This window comes from Microtus pennsylvanicus, chromosome X, assembly GCF_037038515.1.
Source record: "Microtus pennsylvanicus isolate mMicPen1 chromosome X, mMicPen1.hap1, whole genome shotgun sequence".
Lineage (NCBI taxonomy): Eukaryota > Metazoa > Chordata > Mammalia > Rodentia > Cricetidae > Microtus > Microtus pennsylvanicus.
Window position 1 is genome coordinate 48,683,860 of NC_134601.1, and position 23,416 is coordinate 48,707,275.

The 23,416-nt window shown below is 36.4% G+C and overlaps 1 pseudogene; it reads right to left on the reverse strand.

The window, feature by feature from the left end:
- Window positions 1-19,201: 19,201 nt before the first annotated feature.
- Window positions 19,202-19,811, reverse strand: LOC142840962 (NHP2-like protein 1 pseudogene; annotated as a pseudogene).
- Between the last annotated feature and the right edge of the window lie 3,605 nt (window positions 19,812-23,416).

The following is a 23,416-nucleotide window of genomic DNA, read 5'->3' on the forward strand; positions in this document are numbered from 1 at the left end:
TAAGTGGATATTAGATGTGAGGCAAATGATAACCAGAATACAACTCACAGCTCCAGAAAAGCTATATAACAAGGAATATCCTAAGAGGGACACATAGATTTCCCAGAGAAGGGGAAATAGATGAAATCTCCTGAGTAAACTTGAGGCAAGGGGGGAGATAAAAGGGAGGGGATAAGAGATGAGAACATGAGGGAATGGGATAGTCAAGGGGGTGAGGGATGGAATGGGAGTACAATGAAAGAGAGATCTTGATAGAGACAGCCACTATAGGGTTATCATTAAACTGTATTCATTTATACACTGCCTGGCCCATTATATCTAACCTCTACTTGGCTAATTCTCACTTGTTGATTAACCCATTTCTAATAATCTGTGTAGCACCACGAGGTGGTGGCTTACCGGGAAAGATCCTAACGTATGTCAATCTCAGGCCAGAGCTTCATGGCGTCTGCCTGACTCTGCTTATTTCTCCCAGAATTCTGTTCTGTCTACTCCATCCACCTAAGGGCTGGCCTATCAAAAGGCCAAGGCAGTTTCTTTATTAACCAATGAAAGTAACACATAGACAGATGACCCTCCTACACCAATGGTTCTAGGAAAAATCCCATGAATCCACAAGGATTACCCTAGATAAGACTTTTAGTAATAGTGGGGAGGGAGCCCAAACTGGCTTCTTCTGTAATCAGATTGGTGAATATTCCAACTATCATCATAGAGCCTTCATCCAACAACTGACTTGAAGAGATCTGCAACCAAGTACCAGGCCAAACACTGGGGATTCAATCAAATAAAGGATGGAGGGAATATATGAGCAAGGGAGGTTAGGATCAGGATGGAGAAATCTACAGAGACTGCTGAACCAAGCTTGTGAAAACTCAGGAACTCTAGACCGACAGATATGAAACCTCCATAGGACCAAACTATGCCCTCCATATGTGGGAGACAGTGGTGAAGCTTAGACTTTCTGTGAGGCACCAGACAGTAGGACCAGAATCTATCCCTGGTGTATTAGCTAACTTATTGTGGCCCATTCCCTATGGCAGGATGCCATGCTCAGCCTTAATGCAGGGTGAGGAGGGGTTTGGCCCTGCCCTAACTTAATGTGCCAGACATTGTTGACTTCCCATGGGAACTCTTACCCTTTGGGAGAAGTGAATGGCAGATGGGCTGGAGAGAAGTGGGGAAGGGAAAAGGAGAGGTAAGGAGAGAACTGTAGATGGAAAATAAATGAAATTAAAAGGGGGGAAATATTCCAAGATAAATTCACATTAAAAAAAATCTGTCCACCAATACAGTTCAGAAGAACATACCAGAAGCAAAACTTTAGTCTGAAGGAAAGTTTAACTACACCTAAGAGGACACAAGTAATAAATCAAAGAATAACAAATCAAAACAGAGGAAATCCTACACCATGACAATAAAATAACAGTAATCAATAAACACTTCTCATAATAACTCAACATTAATGGTCTCAATTTCCCCAATAAAAGGACATGGTCTAACAGATTAGATTATGAAATGGATCCCCATTTCTGATGATTCTAAGACAATCCCTTTACTTCGAGAAAAGACATCACTCTAAGGTATAAAAATAGATAAATATTCCAAATAAATTGACCAAGAAGCAATTAGGTGGATCAGTTTTAGTATCTGACAAAATAGATTTCAAGCCAAAATTAATCCGAACAGATAGAGAAGGATACTGCATAGTCATCCAAGGGGAAAAAAAAACACCAAAAGGATATTGCAATTTTAAGTATTTATGCACCAAAGGACACCCAAATTCATAAAGAAAACCACATATTGACCCTCACACAGTAATAAAGGAATAGTCACTCAAAACAAAGCAGATGTTACATTTTTGGTTTTCTGTAAGCTTTTTATTTTATTTTTGTATTTTCTGTACTATTATTTGATTTGATTTCTTGTTGCTTTGTTTTTGTTTGTGTTTTTGGAGACAGAATGAGCGGGAGAATATGAAGCTATGTAGGTAGGGATGTGGGGCAGAGATGGGAGAAGTTACATAAGGGGAAACACAAGGTAGAAATGCACTGTAAAAAAAAACTTAAATAAAAAGTAGTCATTGTTTAAATTTTGATGTTGATTTTTTCTTGGTATCACTAAAAACTCAAATCAATGTTTATATATATTTTGTGCTCCTAAATATAGATTGCTATTTATTTTTTTAATATTTAATTATTAGATTATTATTATTAATTGGAAAGTAAAATGATGCTCTGTTGTTTTCAATGTGTTTCATGTAAGTTGACAAACAGCACAGCATCATTTTGCTTTCCAATTAATAATAATAATTTATTTTCAATAAAAAGAAGCAAGAAATTAATTATTCAGAATATAAATTTGAATGATATTTATTAAGCAAAGTGTATGTGATTTTAGTCAAACACATTAAGTACACAATATACAGTTTCTTAAAAGAAATTTATGCTAAAATGAGAAAAGTTGATATGTTGAAATTTTATTATAATACTTAATTTTAAATACTCATGAAAACATAGTCATTCTATTCTTTCTGATAGATGGTTTATATTTCGCTCTAAATTTTTTACTGCAACTTCTGCAAGGTTCAAAAAATTGGCAGTTTATATGTTTATCAGTTCATTTATGTTAATCATAATCTTTATGTCTCCTGTCCCTTCCCTCAAGCAACACTGCTTATGAGTATTCAAACATAGGTGCTTACCAGAATGTGGTGAGCTCAGAGCAAAGTATCCTCTGTTCTGAGGGAAATAACAGTATGAATAATTAGCATGAGTAACATCTTCACATTAAAAAGGCAGTACACATTGTCTTTGATCATACTCATTATTTTAGAATTGGCAGAACTTTTCCAATTTTAATCTTCCTGCCACCCCTCTTGTATATAGAAGATATAATCATTTATCTCTTTATTCTTAATTCTTGACATCACATAAGGTGTTAATATTTTCTTCAAGGGTCATAATAGTTTCTGGTAAATCATAAAACTGATGTTCTGGGAAGAATTGCTGTAATTGCTGTTCTAACAGTTTTCTTTGTGCCTTTGTATCTGTGGAATAAAGAAGAGGAAATTTCCCTTTACTAATTGTCTTTCCTTCTCCTTTGAGTGCCAATTTCATTTTGTGTAACTATTTTAAAACTATTCTTTAGAAAATGATTTCTGTCATTCTTTACAATATCAAATTCTTGTGGGATTCATTATACATTATTTCTACTGCTGCCTTTTTTATTTGACACACAAATGTTTTCTTTTCCAATCTCTATGTATTTGCAATGTTTATACTCTCTACTGAAGAATACATATGCTTATCTTTAATCCTAAACTCCTTATAAACTCACTTCAATTCCAAAGAATAAAAACTAATTTTAAACATGCTCCATGCTCATAGAAATGCTATTATTGGGGAAGTAGCTATTAGAACCAACCTAACATGACCTTGAGACACCTCAGCCAGCTTACACCAGAAGAGCTAGAGGTAAAAGCACTCCCCCAAACTCAGCACTTGAGATGAGATCACCATCATAATCATTTATGTGTTTGGCTTCTCTCCAACTGCTTAGGCTCATGGATTGTGGGCTTATAGTAGTCCCCTCCACTGCCATAGCAATATACCACAGACTGGATGGCTTCAGCAGTCTACATTTGTTTTTTACATTTCTATAAACTAGTGGTCCATGTTGAATGTGCAAATTCTGCTTTTTGGTGACAGCTGTCAAACACACAAATGATTTTTCTTATATAGTCCTTATATAGCTATTCCACAGCACATGCAAACATGCATATGCACAGAGAGAGACAAACAGAGAGAGACAGAGAGAACAACTCAAAAAGACACCAGTCGGGAGGAGATGGGGGAAGTAAAATGCATGATCAGAATATTTTGTATTATATTTCTATAAAATTAATAAGGAATATGAAAATAATATTAGATTATAAACTCACCCTTGTGACATCATTTAACGTTTATAACACTGTTCATTGTAAGATTTATTTCTTTTCAGGTATTTATGTATTTGTGTATGTGTGTGTGCATGTGTGTGCGTGTTAGTATGGGATATGCATGCCCACATAAGAGGTCAGAAAAGGGTATCAAATCTCCTTGAACTAGAGTTCCAGAACTTGTTAGCTGCCACATGTGAATGCTGAAGACTGAACTCTGGCCCTTTCTACAGCAAGAACTTTTAACTGTTTAGTCTTCTCTCAAGTCACTTCAAAACATCCTAAAAGCCTATATCTCCAAATTCATTCATTTTGAGGGCTAAAACTTCAATATATGAATTTTGGGAAATGTAATTCAGTCCACACCAAATAAATCCATTCTAATTGCCATTTCTCTAATTTGTGGATAGTGGCTAATGTTGGTTATTCATAATAGTCACCTTGATGAGATTTAGAAACACCATGGTAACTGTGGTGGTTTGAATGAAAATGGTCCTCATAGGTTCAGAGAAAGTGACACTCTTAGGAAGTGTGGCCTTGTTGGAGGAAGTGTGCCAATGGAGTTGGGCTTTGAGCTTTCAAGAGTTTAAGCTAGGCCCAGTGTCTCTGTCTCTCTCTCTTCCTGCTGCCTGTCTATGCAGATGTAGAACTCTCAGCTCTTTCTTTGGCATCATATGTGCGTGTGGGCCACAAATGATGCTTCCTTCTGTGACAACAATGAACTCAACCTCTGAACCTGTGAACATCTCCAATTAAATGTTTTACTTTATAAGAGATGCTGTGCTTATGGTGTCTCTTCACAATAGAAGCCCTAACTAAGACAGTAACAAACTTGTAGACATATCTGTTACAGATTTCTTACTGGATTGAGGCAGGAAGATCCATCCTAAAAGTGAGTGATGTCATTCAGTGGTATGGGACCTTGACCTGATAAAACAAGGAAATGACAAGTAGTTCATTGTTATATATTACCTTTAAATATGTAAAAATTCTTCTATAATATCATATTTTGCACACTTAGTCTGGAGCTACTGGTGTTTTATGGGAAAAGAAATAAAAACTTTTGGATGCATGACCTAGCTAGAGGAAATTGATCACATTGGATGTGTTCTTAAAAGTTATACCCAGGCTTTGGTCCCTTTATCTCTCCCTATTTCATGTCTGCCATTAAGTGAACAGTTTCTACCACATGTGCAAACTACCATAATGTACTGACTTCACTACAGGCATAGATATATTAATACAAGAAACCATGGGCAGAACCTTCTCAAACGGTGATCTAAGTCCTCCCTCCATTTCAATGATTCTATGAGGTATTATATAACCCCACATTGAAAACAAGGACTAACACATTCAATTTCTTAAATAAAATGAAATGCTTTCATCATCGAAAGTGAATAAACATGAAGAACAGAAGTCGGTCACTCATAAAGCCATCACCAGATTTTTAAAAATTATTTTTCATGACTCTCACTGCTTTAGTATATGATTCTTCCAAAGTCATCACTTAGGTGACTTTTAAGTCACCTAAATGTACCATATGGTACATTTCCTTGCACTAAACTTTTATGTAACAAAATAAACATCTCCCAGTTTTTATGATATATTTTTCAAGTCAATATTTGAATTCTTTTAACTATAAAGTTTTATAAAAATTCCAGGTAAATGACTTAGAATTTTTGAGGGACAGTGAGTAGACTATGTAAGAAAATCTATTTGTTGTGGGGATAAAAGAATCCTCTAAAGAATGCTGTATACCAGTGAATCCCACAGACAGAATTGAAATTGTTATCTCTGGGACAGAACAGCTCACATAGCCATAGGCAAAATTCTGTGGATCTATCTGAGCAGCCTTATTTGATGAGAGTGTATGTTGCTGGAGATTTGTCTTTACTTCCAAATGTGCCTAACTTATCTTTCCTTTGTGCTTTCAGTGGAAATTCTCCAGAAGGAATAGCAGTGACTCAAAAATACGTACCAGCCACATTCTCTTTTCCAGATTTTGTGGCAATTTGCTGTAATTAATAGAAGAGCTCAATTTTCAAAATACCCTAAATTTACATTCAAAATAAACTAAAAACTTTTAGTTTTGTGGGTTTGTAACTAATGTAACCTTCTGAAACCCAGAATCTGATATCTGTCACAAAATCTAAAATGAAGTCTCAGTGCTAAGTGCTGCAATCAAATGGCTGTTTAATACTGAAAGATGAAAACAATTACTTTCCAGATAATTGTGTCTTGTCCTTTATAATTTATTCTGAGACAGAGTCTCAAACCTTCCAGACAAACCATTGATACACTATGTAATAGATGATAACTTAAACTTCTCATTCTTCTGTCTCCAGCACCCAGGTTTTGGGCTGAGAATTATGTGACATTATACCCGGTATGTGCTATATAGAAAATGAAACTCAAGGCCTTGTGCATACTAAGTAAGCTCATTACCAATCAAGCTAAATCTCCAGCCCCTGAATCCTTTATTTTATACATTTTTGAATAAAATAAATAATATATATGAAATATACATTATTTGTCAATATATAAAGACTACTATACCAAATACTTAGTATGTAAGGATTTATTTTGCTTTTTAATATTTTCAATATTTATTTTAAAATAATGCATAATTCTATATTTGCAAAAATTGACAACATAGAAGAAATCATATCTTTATAATCCTAAAATCTTAAGATTACTGTTAATATTTTAGAAATTGTTTCAAATATTTTGATAAATTTTCATGTAGTTGAAATTATACTTATATAAGTTTTATCACTTTATTTATATTATACTATAATCACCACTTGGGTTATTTAAAAATATTTCTAAACAATATTAAATGTCTAAATAATATCTTTAAACACTTTATATGTTTTAAGTATAGCTTTAGAATTATCTTGTTGTTGGGTCTGTTTAATGTTGATGTGTGATGTTTTTATTTTTGTTTATAATAATGTTAAAATTTTAAGGAAAATAAATTCTAAAAATGACATCATATTTTATTATTTGTTAAAGTAGATAACACTGCAAGAATCATCTTTCTTTAAAAATATATTTTGTAGATTTTTATGTGTAGGAGTGTTTTCTTACATGAGTGTAAGCACACCATCGTTTGTGCCTAGGACACTCAAGGTCAAAAAGGATTTTAACCAACCTAGAACTGGAGTTACAGATAGCTCTGAGCCATTATGTGAGTGGTGGAAGCCAAACCTGTGTTTTCTGGAAAAGCAAAAGTATCTGAACCAGTGAGTCATCTTTTCAGCCCCTAACATCTTTATACTAAAATTATTGAACAAATATCTCACCATTTCTAAAACTAAGTTTATGTATAATTTGTAGATTAATAATAAATTATTTTGAGAAACAAGAAAACATTTATTGATACTGGACATGAGATCTACCATTGAAATATGTTCACATCTTACAAACAAAAAAAAATAAAAGGTTATTAAATCATCCTCGGTTTGATGAAAGACTCTGAGAATCTGATACATATCCTTTCTTTCAAAACCTGTGATAGTATTTGCCCCTAATATAAGATAAAATGATATTTTAAAAATAAACTCAAATTGTGAAAACAAACAAAAATGTCTCCAGAAAAAAAATTACTAAAAGATATACCTTTGAATACTTTAAATTTTATATAGTAATGAAATCACATGATATTTGATGGGCACAAACCCAGAAAACAGTCACAAAATTATGTAGTATAGAAATTTGAATCTGAATTTATATGGCTTTGCCATATAAACTTGTGCCTCAGACTTCTCCAAGATTCTTCCAACTAAAATCATTTCACAACAAAAATAAAATTATCCTTTCTCAGAAATCCCAGTTCCTCCACTTCAAAGTCATGTGAGCAAAATCCCAAAAATAACCTAGTAATGTTTATAAGTAAACAAAAATTCTACCTGTACATAAATGAAATCATGTTTATACTTCTTTAGTAAGCAGAGAAGTTTCTCTGAAAGGTTGCAAATTATATAGAGTTGCTGTTATTTATTATCCTATTTCAAAAAACAAGACGAAAAAGAAAAAAAAAACTTTAGTTACATGTCATCCACGCCTCCAAATGACAGAAGCTCCTACATGTCACAATGACTATGAACGAAAACAAAGACAAGCATGGCATAAAATGTCTAAGAGTAGAGTAGTGACACAAAGACCTTAGCAGTAACCCAACAGCACTCTAATTGGATTCAAGATACATTCAACAAGAGGGGAAATATGACTGGGACTAGAAACCTAGCCAATACTCTGCACTAGTGAAGCTGTGGATCCCAGAGGACGAATCACAAATCACCATATTACCAAACTAGGACAATCCCTAACAACAATCTAAACATTTGTTCACAGATAAGTGTTGCTTTCATTTCTTAGAGAGATAATTTCTCTTTGCAGCAGATGGAGACCATTAGAGAAAACCACAACCAAATGAAATATGGAGTTGTGGAACCCAGTCTCAGTTTATGCTTCTACAAATCACATTACACCTACAGTTCAGGGAACATTGCAGATAAGGGGAATAAAAGATTGCAAGAGTTACAGGCCCAGGAAGTTTGCCCTGAGAATGTGTCTACTATGAATATTAGAAACTACAGCCACAAAGTCTCACAAACCCGGCTGTCAAAACATGGCCTGCATAAAGATGACACCCAATCAACATGGCAAAGTGAGTGAGGCAAAACCCATAAGGCCTCAGACTTACACATAGAACTATGGGAAACTAATAAACGGTAAATGGGAGAAATAATCTTCTCCATGGAAGAGTATGGCAATTGGTTATCCAATACCAAATAGGCAACCTTGAAAACATACATACAGGTAACATTACATAGAGCAGGAAATATTTTGAAATATATATGCATGTACATACATATACGTATATATTTATATTGTACATCTTAAGTATTTAAGTACATAATTTTTCATTTATTTTACTTTCCAACTCATCCTCAAGTAGAAAAGTATAGAATATAACTTATTTAAGCTAACTCTAACTTGAAGAAATTTTAAACTATATTAAAACTCAGAGCATTGTGATATTACTCAATATCAATATTTTATTTTACCCCATAGTTAATAAAATTTTTTGGTTTTTATTAATTATTGTCAAAGTAAAGAACAATATTGATGTACATATAATATACATAAAAGTGTCCAAATTTATATGTATCAACATACATGTATCATCACTTTATATGTGATCATATTACTTTATGTTTTCTATTTTCAAAGTAGTAGAAAAAATTTTGAAGCATTGACTATATTGATATTTATAACTACATGTTTATGTATATATAAATATTATATAATTTTGAGCATAATAACCATTATATATTTTAATATAACCTATTAGCATGACTGTAGCAAATAATATAACATGGGTTTTCATAATGCCAATGAGAACATAGAATCATTTCCAGAATCATAGTTTACAGGATGACTCTATCTATAAAACTATAAAGTCTGAGAATGAGTAATCTCTTTTATAAATGATTCCATCTAAAGGAAAGTAATTTTCAAAATGTACAGATCAGTTCCTCCAACTTCCATTAAATGGAACTCTGTCTCATTAAAAGTTCCACGGTGCTCATATTAAGTCATGTGCAGCAGTGAAAGGAAATCAATGGCTACTTAGACATTACAACGTTTTCTTTCTTTTGAAGTTTGTAGCTTAACCTCAAACTTATGGTAAATAAAAGGTATGCCCCATGGGAAAATAATGATAGATGCTTTAATATGGCAATAAGGATCACAAGTAAAAGTAAAAACAGCCATGTCTTAGTAAGTGAACACATCGAAGTTTTAATTTTCATGCCAACATTTAGTACATTCTATCTCAACTCTGCTGAGTATTTTCCTCTACATAAAGAGATTCATGTAATACTTTTGAGTATATTCCTGCAACTGTATCAATCATCTTAACACAGACTTCTTATACATTTGCCAAAAAAAGACATAAGATCTGAAGAAATGAAATCACTGTTTTAGGCAGAGAGGGTATACACCATATCTGTTCCACCGTTTTTGAGAGAGATATGTAGCTCAACCTTCATGTTAGGGAGAAGAAAATTATAACCTACTAGTTATAAGTAAAAGGAACTTGTGTGGTTAATTAGAATTAATATCTACTAAACTGTCCTAAACTTAGAATGAAATAGTGCCTTAACACATTCTTCAAAGAAAAAGAGAAGGAATTTAAATTCACTAAGGAGGTCATTACTTTGTTTTTTAAGAGCTCTTGCTTACATTCCAAAATAAAAGATATCAAATTTTTACTCAACTTTGGTGCAGCAGAATTGTCTGGATTCCGTCAGTCGTGTTTTAAATAAATGCTGATTGGACAGGTAGGAAGTATAGGTGGGTCAACCGGACAGGAAGTAGAGGCAGAGTGATGAGAACAGGAGAATTCTGGGAAGAAGGAAGCCCATTCCTCCCAGTCCTGCCCAGACTACTGAAGAAGCAGGATGTGATCTGCCTTGCTGAAAAAGGTGGCTAACACCATGTGGCTAACATAGATAAGAATAATGGGTTGATATAGGTTATAAGAGCCAATAAGAAGATTGAACTAATGGGCCAATCAGTTTATAACTTATGGAGACCTCTGTGTGATTTTTGGGGGACTTGCTGGCAGTGGGAACAGGGCAGGACAGAAACCCCCACAAGCAGCAGCTCCTCCAGTTACAGAATGGTGCCCACATAGACACCTGCATTCAAATAAAGTATGACACAGCTTGGGAAGTAATTCTAGAACAAAATAACAGCATTAAGCATGGCTTCTTGGTAGCAGCAATTTCTCGGGTCTCCTATGCTTTCTAGAGGCAAGCAAACACTCTCATTTAAGAGAAGCTATTAGGAGGTCCTACCACAAAATACTTACATAGTGTTGATGAAAAGCTGACTGCATGCTTTTTGATTTTCAGCTGTAGCAGGAAATAACTCACACTGTTTTAAAATGCTGGTTTTGTGGGCCGTCCTGCCAGGGCAAACTCTGACTCTTTCAGGCAGGCCCTCCAACTATGGAGAATTTAAGGGTGGTTTGTGAGCACACTGCTGCAACTTGCTTGCGGGCAGAGACCTTGAAATGCTGTAGATTTGTGGCAATAAACATGTCTCTGGCCGGTACATCCGCCATGAGGCTAAAATCACAGAAAGGTAAGAAATAGGCTGGATCCAGCCATCAAAGCCATAGCTTTAATCATCTCCATATTGCTCAGTAAATTAAAGACTCATGTAGTCAGAAAAAGAGAGATATACAATAAAGAGAGATTCAAAGGAAAAAAACTCTAAATGGTTTACTGTGTGTTAAAAATATATGCAGGGTAAAGGTTAAAGTCCTTAAAAGAAAAAAGAGAGTAGTTGAGTGTGGTGGTAGACGTCTTTAATCCCAACGCTTGTGAGGCAGAGGCAGAGAGACTTCTGTGAATTCAAGGTGGAGTGGTGCATACCTTTAATCCCAGCACTTGGGAGGGAGAGATAGGCAGATCTCTGTGAGTTCAAAGACAGCCTGGTCTACAGAGTGAGTTCTAGGACAAAGATACACAGAGAACCTGTCTTAAAAACTAAAAGTACAATCCTATACAATAAAAGTACTTCTGGAGACATTACTATTCCTGACTTCAAACTCTATTATAGAGCTACAATAATAAAAAGCAGCTTGGTATTGGCATAAAAACAGATATGTTGACCAATGGAATTAAATCGAAGACCTGGATATTAATCCATAAACCTATGATCACCCGATTTTTCAACAAAGGAGATAAAATTTTACAATGTAAAAAAGAAAATATCTTTAATAAATGTTGCTGGCATAACTGGATGTGAACCTGTAGAATGAAAATAGATCCATATCTATCACCATGCACAAAACTGAAGTCCAAATGGATTAAAGACCTCAATATAAATCTGACCACACTGAACCTGATAGAAGAGAAAGTGAGAAGTATTCTGCAACACATTGGCACAGGAGAAAACTTTCTACGTATAACCCCAGTAGCACAGACAATAAGAGCAACAATGAATAAATGGGACCTCCTGAAACTGAAAAGCTTCTGTAAAGCAAAAGACACTGTCACTAAGACAAAAAGGCAATCTACTGAATGGGAAATCTTTACCTACCCCACATTAGACAAAGGTCTGATCTCCAAAATATATAAAGAACTCAAGAAACTAGACATTAAAATTCTGAATAACCCAATTAAAAATGTGGTACTAAACTGAACAGAGAATTCTCAACAGAAATTCAAATGGCCAAAAGATACTTAACGTCATGTTCAACGTTCTTAGCATTCAGGGAAATGCAAATCAAAACAACTTTGAGATACCATCTTACACCTGTCAGAATGGCTAAAATCAAAAAAAAAATGCTGGAGAGGATGTGGAGTAAGGGGAACACTTATTCATTGCTGGTGGGAATGCAAACTTGTGCAACAACTTTGGAAATCAATGTGGCAGTTTCTCAGAAAACTGGGAGTCAACCTTCCGCAGGATCCATCAATTTCACTCTTGGGAATATACCCAAGAGATGCCCAATCATACTACAAAAGCATTTGTTCAACTATGTTCATAGCAGCATTATTTGTAATAGCCAGAACCTGGAAACAACCTAGGTACCCCTCAATGGAAGAATGGATAAAGAAAGTTTGGCACATATACACATTAGAGTTTTACTCAATGGTGTAAAACCATGACATCTTGAATTTTACATGCAAATGGATGGAAATAGAAAACACTTTACTGAGTGAGAAAACCCAGACCCCTAAATATGAATATGGTGTGTACTCACTCTTTAGTTGATTCTAGCCATAAACAAAGGACATTAAGCCTATAGTTCATGATCCAGGAAGAGCTAAATAAGAAGTTGAACACAAAGGAAAACATATATTTATCCTCCTTGATATTGGAAGTAGACAAGATCACCAGGAAAAAGTTGGGAGCACTGGGGTGTGGGTGGGGTGGGGGGAAGGGAGGATGGGAAGAGAAAAGTAAGAAGGGAAGGATTGGGAAGAGCTTGGGGGAATTGGGTGATTGAGATGGAGGAAGGGTGGATATGGGAGCAGGGAGGAAGATATCTACATTAAGGGAGCCATTTTAGGTTTGGCAAGAAACTTGGCTCTAAAGGGGTTCCCAGGTGTCCAAGGGGATGTCCCCAGCTAGGTCCTTGGGCAGTAGAATAGAAGGTTACTGAATTAGTCTTGTCCTATAGGCACACCGATGAATATCTTGCATATCACCATAGAACCTTCATCCAACAATGGATGGAGATAGAGACAGAGACCCTCACTGAAGCACTGGACTGAGCTCTCAAGGTCCAGATGAAGAGCAGAAGGATAACATGAGCAAAGAAGTCAGGACTGTGAGGGGTGTGTCCACCCACTGAGACAGTGTGACAGATCTAATTGGAGCTCACCAAGGCCAGCTGGACTAGGACTGAACGAGCATATGATCAGACTGAACTCTCTGAATGTGGCTGACAATGAGGGCTGACTGAGAAGCCAATGATCATGGCACTGTGTTTTGATTCTACTGCATGTACTGGCCTTTTGGGAGCCTAGCCTGTTTGGACGCATGCCTTCCTAAACCTGGATGGAGGGGGGAGGGCCTTGGACTTCTCACAGGACAAGACACCCTGACTTCTCTTAGGACTGGAGGGGGGAGGGGTTTGGGAAGAGTTGGAGGAGGTAGAAATTTTTTGATAAATTAATAAACTAAAATAAAAATAAATGAAATAAAAGAAATTGGGTTTAAAGTAAAGCCACATAAAGATGGAAAACACACAGAGAATCTGGATACTGTATGTTGTTATTCTCTCTTTCAATTGTTTGTATGCTGAGGAAGGAACAACAGCTGCTAAAAGATACTTGCTTATAAGTGCTGCTTATCCAAGATAGGTATTTTGAAAATGCCTTGACGTCAAAATTGAAGTCATAAGGTATGTTTACTGTAGAGAAGAGATTTTACTTTTGTTTCCACAGGAAATGAGAGGCTGTGGATTCATTCAGAGTTAAGAAAGAAACATCAGGTTTGATCAAGGAAGACCACCTGAGAAATCTCCGGTAGGAACAGATGGCCAGGATGTCAGAGTTCTACATCCAGAACAGATTCAAGATGCTGCCTGAGATGATCAAGCCTCACAGGATACTCCAATCAGGACTTGATCATGAGTCTGAATTTTCTTTAGGTACCCATAAGATTATCAGCACCCCCAAACACCTGGAAGTAGCCTGGAATACTATGCCCATCTTCCCCCAAAATGGACTATGGATATTTTTCTTTGTTTAAAAAAAATAGGGAAAGTGGTGTGGGAGAATTGTCTGTACTCTGCCAATCACGTTTTTAATAAACGCTGATTGGCCAGGCAGGGAGTATAGTCAGATCAATCAGACAGAAAGTAGAGGCTAGGGGATGAGAACAGGAGAATTCTGGGAAGCAGGAAGCCCATTACTCCCAGTCCTTCACAGATCACCAAAGAAGCAGGATGTGATCTACTCCACTGAAAAAGGTACTGAGCTATGTGGCTAACATAGATAAGAATAATTTGTTGATATAAGCTATAAGAGTTAATAATGTAGACCTCTGTGTGATTCTTTTGGGGCTAAATGGCGGTGGGAACAGGGCAGGAAAGAAACCCCAGCAAGCAGGACCTAATCCTACACAACTTTATAGTAATATTTAACATGAGTATTTTGTTTAACTCCCATATCTTCCAGTTGGTAATTTGTATTAGGGACACAAGATCTTGCATATTTGATTGCCTCTTCTTTAGAAGGAAAACAGTAGTGCTGACTTCTATGGTAATATAAAAAAGTAAATAAAATTACCTAAAATTAAAAATACACTTATAGGATAATATCAACTTTCAATTTTGGTCTTTAAATGTAGCCCAGGATGATCTTCAATATGTAATATTCTGCTTCAACTTGTTGAGATTTTGAGCAATATCACAATGCTAGTTCCACTAGGTTTTTTAATAAATAATATTTTTCTTATATGTCTCCTTTTTTTTCTCTTTACATTTCCTTTTACCTTTCTAAGTACTGACACTTTCCAGAGAAATTTTAAAAAAGGTTGAAGAATAAGAGATTGAACTTATCCACAGGGAGAGTGATAGTGAATTTGCAGATTAGTTCAGTTACTCTCAAGCACGTAATCTTTGGAAAATTAATAAAATTGCCCTGAGCTTCAATGTTCACATTTGTATAATGAGGGTCAAATCATACCCCTTTGGATTTTTTAGAAAATTTGGTTGAATTGTATATTCTTTATATAGTTATCACGTTTCTCAAAAAATGTTACCAATTATTATTTTCAACAATGCATCATGCTCATATTTTCAATAATGAATCGTGCTCATATTTTTATGTCAGAAGTTTGACCTGCTCAATGTAAGTTTCAGAGAATATTTTAATAACTATTGAAAATATGGACTAACAGAGTTTGCCTAACCTAGAAACACAATAGAAAGAGATTCTAATGATGATCTTTCAAATTGAAATGAGAGCCAAACTCACCACTATTTAAAAAATACTATATATATATAGTGGTGAGTTGATTTAGGGGGTGTAGAACCTGATATTAGATAACCCAAGTAGTAAGTTCATCCATGAGGGAGATTAATTCACCCTCTCTCAGGAGTCACCTTCTATAACTCTTAATCTAAGGATGAGACCTTGTGGGATTTCCCTCAATGGTATTTGTATACCAACTGTTCTAATCTTGTTTAGACAATTACATGGTTCAGAATTCACTTATGCAGCCTTCCTGACATATCTAGACAATATAGACACACAGCAGACTTTCTGGTCCTCATTTTAAGTATATCTTCCCCTTCTGTGATGTTTCCTGAGTCTTATGTGTGTTAGTTATTGGTAATAGATTTATCAACTGGAGTTTGGCATCCTATGGTCAGTAAAGCTCTCTGCATTTTGACCAGTTCTGATTTTCTGTAATGATCTCTGTATGTTGCAAAATGAAGCTTCTCTTTTGACAGTTGGAAGCCTGTCTTTGTTATGGTTTCTATTGCTGTGATAAAACACTATGACCATAAGCACTTTGGGGAGGAAAGGATTTAATTACTTATAATTCCACATCACTGTCTATGATCAAAGGAATCCACAGCAGGAAGTCAGAAGTGAAAACCTCGAAGCAGGAACTAATCCAGAAGCCATGGGACAATGCTGATTGCAAATTTGTTCTCATGTCTTAATAATTTTGTTTTCTTACATTCCCCAACACTACTTACTCAGGGCTAGTGATACTCCCACATTAATCATTAGTTAAGAAAAGGCACGACAGTTTTGCCTCCAGGCCAACCATTTGAATGCATTTTCTCAACTGTGGGTTCCTCTTCTTTAGTAACTCTATTGTGTATCAAGTTGACCAAAAACGAACAAGCAAACAAAAATAATAAAAACAGACAGTTATACCTGCCTGTGTATAAAGTCTATATATAGGTGATGATGCTATATGCCTTTAATCCCAGCACTCGGGAGGCAGAGGCAGGCAGATCTCTGAATTAGAGGCCAACCTGGTTTACAAGAGCTAGTTCCAGGACAGTTAGGGCTGTTACACATAGAAACCCTGTCTCAAAAAAAGTCTATTTAGAATACAATTATGAATTATGCTAGTTTAAAAAATTTGCAGAAGTAGATTTTTCTTTTACTCTTAACAACTAGTGGTAGGCTCATAGGGAGAAGGCCTTGAGTCCAAGTAAATAGTCACTGGTTATTACCAAAATCAGAGTACCATGATTGCACCTTTGAGAAAGTATTTCTGGGTTGTTCATTATTGTTGCATTAAATCTTGGCAGTAGGTAGATTTGATTGATTTTTCTCCATTGGCAAATTGCATAGCATATTTCAGTATTAAGACATTTAGTTTTCAGGTAAGAGGCTTCCAGGTTACATCCAGCTTGATTCTACCAAGACCTCACAATGCATGCTGTCTTCAGCAATAGGAATTTACCTTAAACTACCTGGATGGGAACAAGGGCAAAAACAATAACTAATACGGAAGGTACGGCTTAAAGAAAGCATTGAAGGAATCATGTTGGAAAAGGCTGCTAGTTAGTTCCCAGCCACTTAGCCCCAAAACAGTCACACAGAAAATATATAAATCACTGCGTGGCCCATTAGCTTTAGCTTCTTATTGACTAACTCTTACATATAAAGTTATCCCATCTTCATTAATCTGTGTATTGTCACATGGCAGTGGGCTTACTGGGTAAAGTTCAGGTGTCTGTCTCCAGCGAGGCTACATGGTTTCTCTCTGACTCTGCCTCCTTTCTCCCAACATTCAGTTTAGTTGTCCCTACCCATCTAAGTTCTGCCCTATCAGGCAAAGACAGTTTCTTTATTCATTAATAGTAATCATAGCACATAGAGAGAAATCCCACATCAGAATAGGGCTTATTAAATAGTAGGACCTACTTTATTAAAAGGACAGAAAAACGATGCCAGGACATCAGGAATGCTAGAGTGAAAGTGTTGCATAACCTGGTGATTTTTTGTTATTCTATTAGGAGCCAGAATTGCTTAGGCTCTAGTCTTTAGTTTTGTCTCTCTGCAAATAGAACTCATCCTTGTGAAAGAGACTTTATGTACTTTGTGTCCTCCCTCAATAGCATCCATTCTTATGCTCACTACAAATGCTTCCTCTGTAGGCCCAAGCCTAAGCTCTGTTTCCCAGTCAATAAAACTCATTTTTTTATTCATTCAGGACTGTTTTTATTTATTTTACATACCAACCACAGTCCCCCTTTTTCTGCTCCTTCCCTCTGCCTCCTTTCTTCTCCCCCCATCCATTCACCCTCAGTCTCCATTCAGATGGGGTAAGGCCTCCCGTGACAAAGATCTCAGGAACTTTGCTCTAGTGGGGTATTTTGCCAGAAAATTTCAATATAGCCATCCCTGGAGCTTTGTTATAAGAATCGTCACTCAGATATCTTACCCCCAAAATTGTACTATGTTTATATGTGCAATAAAATTAAACCATGGGATGATCCTTTCTCAAAATTTTGATCCAGTCTGACTGGCCCAAGTCAAGCTATATTGAGTTTTCACTGTTACATATTCATGATTTGTTTCCCTGATGACTGTGATACCTGCAGGGACACCCAGCACCCCCAGCAAATTTATATAGCCACAGGGAATTGTATTATTTTGTGTTTGCCTAAATTTAAATTCATTTATGACTGTTGGTGTGATAAACCACAAGAGCTATAAACAATCAAAGAGAACCTCCATTTTTCTCAAGTACAACATTAAAACACACTTTTGAACCTGATAGAAGAGAAAGTGGGAAGTACTCTACAACATATGGACACAGGAGATCACTTCCTACGTATAACCCCAGCAGCACAGACATTAAGGGCAACATTGAATAAATAGAACCTCCTGAAACTGAGAAGCTTCTGTAAAGCAAAGGATACTGTCACTAAGACAAAAAGCAACCCACTGATTGAGATCATTTTTAAAAAGTCCCTATGCCTGTGAAAGTTTTTGAAATTTAGTAAGTTATACTATGTGGAATTGTTGAGTGTTTTTTTAAATGTAATATGAACATATTTATTAGAATGCTCAAGAATGAATAACATTATTTTCACTCTCTTCATGTGACAGAGAATACATTTGACCCATGTTGAGGGAGGAAAGGGATAGGGCTCTCAAACTGGGTGTCAAACAGCCCCACAAGAAATCCCCATTCAACGAAGGGCAGAATGTCCCTGATAGCATTGTCTCTGCTCTAAGTTCCAGCCCCGGTATTCTTTATTCCAACTATCCTGTCCTTGTCACTCTTCAAGATCCAGGCAGTCAAACTCAGGCTGCCTATCAGTCTGCAGACCATCCCTTTGAATTGTTACTGCCTTGATACCCTCAGTAGGGAATGGGGTGAGAGTAGAAGGTTACACATATCAAAAACACAACATTAATAAATGGCACTTGGATGTAAGTTTAACACTATCAGACTTTCTCTTCAAATGACTGTGGGGGGGGGGGGCTGACTCCCAATGAAAAATCTTCAGTAATGGTAGCATATATGGAGATCTCCTAGGCAAAGGCGTGAGAGACCAGTGTTACTGTCATCTTGTCCTGCACAGAGGAGTGAGTTTTCAGATGAAAGTAGACACTATCCTTGGCTTAGGTGTTTCCTGGTTCTTCCCACTGTTAAACTGTGATGTTCTGTCTCTCACCTGCCTTAGATATCATTCCACTTAGATTAAGTGAAACAGATTAAAAAATGGTAGGAGAGGATGGAGAGATGGGACAGAACAACCCTGTAAGATTATAAAAAAAAATACAAAAACCAGATGTAGTACAACATTTATAATAGAAACTGGCTGAAAACACTGCATGCTAACAGACGGTATGATACAGAGTAGGGTGGGAGCAGACAGGAAGGGCAGAGCCACAGGCCTACACCAGGAGCCTTTTAATAGACTGCTGGATGGACTGGATCTGCTGCTTCAGCTGAGAGCATTCTTTGATGGTAACAGAACAGGCGATGACAGGTCTGGAGACCCCACAGGCCCATCCTAGGGCCTGCTTGGAGCACACAAATACATAGGGGACAGTCTTGTCTTCACACAGCAATGGGAGGTGCAGGATGATCTCCAAGGGCTCAGCGTCTGCTGCCATCACGATGAACTCAGAGATGCCTCTGTTGAGGGTTTTGGTGGCTTCATTGGCTCCTTTCCAAAGCTGCTTGTAGTTGCACGACTGCTGAACAAGGTCCAGCAGCTTCTTTGTGAGGTGGGCATCTGCGAGGGGATAGGCCTTTGGGTTCACATCAGCCTCTGTCATGGCTGCTGTGCGCCGGCCTCGCCGTGGGTCGAGAACAGCCAAGCTCCAACAGACCAAAAGCGCCGCACGGAAAGACTTGAGTGTTTTGAATGGATATAATTACATCATCAAATTCTAAAATTTTAGATACCTAATAAGATAGAACATCAATGTGAAAAAGATATAGAGCCAATAAATCAGCATTTAAATTCTAATTTTTTTCCAACAAGCTAGTAAATTTTATATTAAAATTCATTAATTTTTATCTTTTTCCTCATTTACTGAGAAAATTTTCAAGGTCAACACAATCATTTTCAGATGTGACATAGACATCAAAATGACTAGAGTGAGGTTTTGAAAAATATTTTTTAAGTTTGAGACCTATGAATGATGGCTTTTATTTACCAAGTTCTATGAGAGTCAAAACAAGAGGTATTGCCATTTGAAAATCTTCACGGGTGGGAGAAATGGAGATTGGCCATTTATAAGATAATTTAAGAATACAGCATAAAGTTGACCCAAATAATGGCAACTGTTCTAGTGAAAGGACCAAAATCACATGAATATGTTAGGATAGAAAACTGCTATATTTGGTGCTATTGTGGGAATAAAACACAAGTAGATCCTGGTATGTATCATTTACCCTCGGTAAATTATTGAATTTTCTCATATTACTCCTTCAGAAAATGATCACTTAAATTCAGAATAATCTAACTGATCTCAAAGTGGTACATCCTGCTACAATTTGTTTAAATCCAACAAACTTTATAATTACTAAAAACAACAAAAGCCTCTGGTGACTAATCTTCAGAAAACAAAAAAAAAATCTAGTAAATGTAATATTTTATATTTTTCTTTGTAAAGAAATAGCATTTTTACATTATACTATGAAGACTCCAGAGCAGCAAGGTAATTTTCAGAACACCATGAGACAGAAAGCTATGTAGGAGCGAGACAGAGACTGCTGCGGGTTCAGATATGAATCTGGTACCTTCAAGGGAGTAGACCTAAGTCAGGACCCCTATGGGTCTGGGCATGAGTCTAGGAACTCCCAGGAACTAGGCCTGAGCCAGGACCTTTATGGGTCTGGGAAACCAAAGGGAACAGGCAGGAACCTGGAACCTCTGTGGGTCCAAGCATGAGTCTGGGACATCTGAGGGACTAAGCCTGAACCAGGTCCTATGGGGTTCTGGGTGAACCTGAGCCTGGGAACTCCGAGGCAGTAAACCAGAGCCAGAAACCTTTGCAGGATCAACTCTAAGCCAGGGACTTCTGCAGGAGGGGATCCAGACCAGTATTTACAGAAACAGGTCAAGTGGGTAACCTAGGCCAAAGTAGGCCTTGGACTCCAAGGAAGCAGAGCAAAGCACAGGAGAGTACTGAGCTATCTCCAGGAACAAGGAGTAACCAATAGAGTAACTAGAACTGTGGCATTGACTGTACCATAAGGAACAACAATCTGAGCTTTGGATTCGCTGCACCTACAAAATTAATCAACAGGATCTCAGACAGCCCCAAGCAAACCTATTAGAGGAAAAGATGAGTGGAAAAGGTAAGAACGAACACTTGCAGCACCACGAAGAGCAACACAACACCAGTAAAACCCAAAGACCCTACAACAGTAAGACCTGAACAACCAAATATGGATGAAGCAGAAAAAAATTACCTAAAAAATAACTTCAAGAGAATGTTTGAAACTCTTAAAGAGGAAATGCGAATTTCCCTTAAAGAAATGAAGGAAAAGACAAAGAAAAATTGTAAGACAGCAAATCACTCAAAGAAAACCAAGAAAAGAGGAATCAAACATATGAAAAAAACTATTTAGGACTTGAAAACTGAAACAGAGACAATAATGAAAACAGAAGCCAAAAGAATTATAGAAACAGAAATCATGAGAAAATGATCAGAAACCACAAATGCAAGCATGAACAGCAGAATTCAAGAGATAGAAGAGAAAATCTCAAGCTCTGAAAATACAATAAAGGAAATAGACTCATCAGTTAAAAAAAAAAACACAAAATCTAACAAAAGCTTAACCTAAACTATCCAGAAAATATGTGACACAATGAAAAGGCCAAATCTAAGAAAAATAGGTATAGAAGAAGGAGAAGTTCAATTCAAAAGCTCAGAAAATAAATTTAACAAAATCAACCTAAAGAAAAATAAGCCTATGAAGATACAATAAGCTTACAGAACACCAAATAGACTGGATCCAAAAATGTCCTCTCACCACATAATAATCAAAACACTACACATACAGAGTAAGAAAGTATATTAAGAGCTGCAAAGGAAAAAGGCCAGGTAACATATAAAGGTAGACCTATCAGAATTACACCTGATTTCTCATTGGAGACAATGAAAGCCAGAAGGTCGTGGTCAAGCATTATGCAAATATTAAGAGACCCCAGATGCCAGCCCAGACCACTATACACAGCAAAACTTTCAATCACCATAGAAGGACAAAACAAGATATTCTATGACAAAACTAGATTTCACCAATACCTAGTCACAAACCCAGCCCTACACAAAACACTAGAAGGGAAACCCCAACCCAGAAGTGAAAAGGGGGAAATAACAACAGACATGGAGAAAATATAAAGAATCATCAGGTTATATTTTGAAAACCTGTACTCTACAAAATTGGAAAACTTAAAGGAAATGGACAACTTTCTGGATAAATATAACTTACCAAAATTAAATCAAGACTGGATAAGCAAATTAAACAGACGTATAACTGCTGAAGAAATAGAATCAGTCATCAAAAGTCTCCAGACAAAAAAAAGCCCAGGACCAGATGGCTTCAGCTCAGAATTCTATAAGACTTTCAAAGAAGAACCAATAACAATACTCATCAACTTATTCTACACAATAGAAATAGAAGGAATATTGTCAAACACTTTTTATGAGACTACAATTACCCTGATAACCAAATAACAGAAAGACAATACTAAGAAGGAGAATTACCGACCAATTTGACTCATGAAGATTGATGCAAAATTACTAAATAAAATATTGGCAAATTTAATCAAAGAATACATCAGAACCACCATTCACCATGATCAAGTCAGCTTCATCCCAGAGATGCAGGAATGGTTCAACATACAAACATCTGTCAATGTAATCCACCATATAAACCAACTGAAAAATAAAAACCACATGATTATCTCATTAGTTGCCAAAAAACGCTTTTGACAAAATACAACATCCCTTCATGATAAAGGTCTTGGAGAGAGCAGGGATACAAGGAACATACCTAAACATAGTAAAGCCAATATACAGCAAGCCAACAGCCAACATCAAACTACACAGAGAGACGCTCCCTGTGATTCCACTGAAATCAGGAACAAGACAAGGTTGTCTACCTTCTCCATTCTATTCAATATATTTCTTGAGGTCCTAGCTACAGCAATAAAACACCAATAAGAGATCGAGGGGATACAAATTGGAAAGGAAGAAGTCAAAATCTCACTGTTTTGCTAATGATATGATAGTTTACATTAGCGATCCCCAAAATTCTACCAAGGAACTTCTACAACTCATAAATACTTTCAGTAATGTAGCAGGATACAAGATTAACTCAAAAAAATCAGTAGCCCTCCTGTATACAGATGATAAAAGGGCTGGGAAAGAAATCAGAGAAACAACACTCTCCACAATAGCCACAAATAGCATAAAATATCTCAGAGTAACTCTA